Below are 2231 nucleotides of genomic sequence, written 5' to 3'. Positions count from 1 at the left end.
TGGTGGAAACGATTCACAAGATCCCGATTTTCCTAATAGTAGTCATGGTCCTCTTCATGAATATGTTGAAAACATGAGGAAGCTTGCACATCATATCAAGGTATGTATGAAACCTTTAAAGTTAAAATTTGACAAATAAATACTTATTCGCATTAAATAGGTACAACTTTACATCAAATCATATTGATTTACTATAATTAAGTACTTCAATGCTTATTAATTAACAATAATTTATCATTTTATGTGAAAACAGATATTATACATATTTATTTTTTATATTAATATAGAATGCAAATAAGTTAAAGTTTTTATCTATGTGGAACAGTATAGGCTTATCATTATTTGAAATCTTTTACTTGCAAGGCCTTTCAGATAAGACTCGTCTAATTATGCTAAGTGCTCCTGCAGTTAAAGAGGAACAAATTCTTAAAACCTATGGGTGATTAACCTCAACAATTACTAACTCCTTTCATGTTTACTTGTTCATTTAAAATGAAAATACATACCTATTTTTTCTTATCCAATTTTAAAAATAAAGAGATAACTGATATTTTATACCTATTTCTATTCTGATCAGGGATAACTGAGGTAGATCAAATGATGTCGGTTGAAAATACGCAGAAGTAAGTGTTAAATTAGGCCAAGAATTAGGCGTTCCAGTTATCAATTTCTTCTAAACCCTTTACGAAAAACCTGGTGTCTTTTGGTAATCAAATTTTCTACTAGTACTCTTTAATTTTGGTTTTATTATATTATCATAAATCTTTTTGCACAAAAGGAAACTAAGTAGTATATATGTGCTCCGACAGTGTCATTTTTTCTTACATAATTAGTGAATTTCAGTCTGTTTAGTCAAGTTTTGAGAAGTTAAAAGTGCATAAAATGTGTCTACAAAATCCTTTTGAGTAGTATAAGAAACTGTATATTAGACGTTAGTTGAGAAAAAAGAGTATTTAGAAACTTTTGGAACCTTGACCAAACACAAATTAACGAAAGTATTTTGCAAATTTTTACTCTTAAAAAATATTTGTTAGAAAAATACTTTTAACAAAAAGCATTTTTAAAAATAAACAAATGTTATTTTCCTTTTTTATGGAATACTAATTTATAATACATACTTACTAAGAGATATATACGTAATTACCTTGTGCGTTTAAGTATTTTCTTGAAAGAATTTAATATTAAATGGTGGAGTTTGAATTTTATTTGTGCAGGGATGGAATGCATTTAACGGCAGAAGAAAGTAAGATTTTGTTTGATAAAATCAAAGATGTAATAAAAAAGGTTGATTGGGAGCCAACCCTAGATTGGGACAAAATGCCAACTGAGTATGCTGATATTGGTACTGATATACTCCTTGAGATGATGATCAAGGAAACTGAGGATGAAACTGTTGGGATTACTGATAGTGAATTTCAAGAACTTAAACCCCAATAGATTATCTTGGATGCATAATAAAATAAGAATATATAAGAATAATAAGACCAAGTACTATTGCTAGTCATCAATCCCCAGTTTCCTCTTTGTTATGTCCTAATAAAAATATGCAAGAATAATAAGACTATGGACTAGTCAATTTCTAATTTTCCTGTTTGGTGTGTCCTAATAAACTCTTTTGCAAAAGAGTACTATAAATATTCCTAGGAAGGTTTTGCCCCTTTTTAGGAATTAGGGTTTTCTATGTTGTAGAAGGTTTTGAGTGTGTAGGTAATAATGTATTATGCATAGGTAAAGTTATAAATGTTTGAATGGAATAATGATTGTGATATTCGTCAATTGTTCGCTGAAACTAGAATTAAATCACTATAAAAAATTTGATCTAACGCCATACTAATTCTAGAAACCGCTTGAAAAGTATAGTCAAAAGTATATTTAGAGAAGCTATATTCCACCATTGAGCATATATCCGCCAAGTAAAATCTCGAATGTAAAAACCAACGCAATGTGGGACCCAAACATAGAGTGGAATGAAATGCATGATGAGTTTGTTGATATTGGTGTTGGTCATCTGCACCTTGAGATGCTGAAGGAGAGTTCAAATAAAACTATTGGGAGTACCTGTTCCCATGAAGGGAGGTTTGGTGTGATCAGTAAAGTTGTTATCATATAATCTGAAGGTCACAAGTTTGAGCTGCAATTATAATCTCTTATAGAAATATAGAGTAAAGCTACGTACAATAGATCCTTGTGATTCGATTTTTTCTTTTCTAGTAGACCCGTGTGGTTCAATT

The 2231-nt window shown here is 30.0% G+C and overlaps 1 long non-coding RNA gene across 1 annotated transcript; it reads left to right on the top strand.

The window, feature by feature from the left end:
- Positions 1 to 6: 6 nt before the first annotated feature.
- On the top strand, positions 7 to 1817 carry LOC124894355. Its single transcript, XR_007051157.1, has 3 exons — positions 7 to 100; positions 578 to 706; positions 1215 to 1817. It is a non-coding gene; the product is annotated as an uncharacterized LOC124894355 (long non-coding RNA).
- The last annotated feature ends 414 nt before the right edge of the window (positions 1818 to 2231 follow it).

This window comes from Capsicum annuum, unplaced genomic scaffold (genome assembly GCF_002878395.1).
Source record: "Capsicum annuum cultivar UCD-10X-F1 unplaced genomic scaffold, UCD10Xv1.1 ctg73257, whole genome shotgun sequence".
NCBI lineage: Eukaryota > Viridiplantae > Streptophyta > Magnoliopsida > Solanales > Solanaceae > Capsicum > Capsicum annuum.
Note: the sequence above shows the minus strand (reverse complement) of the source record. Positions and strands in the feature narration are given on the sequence as shown.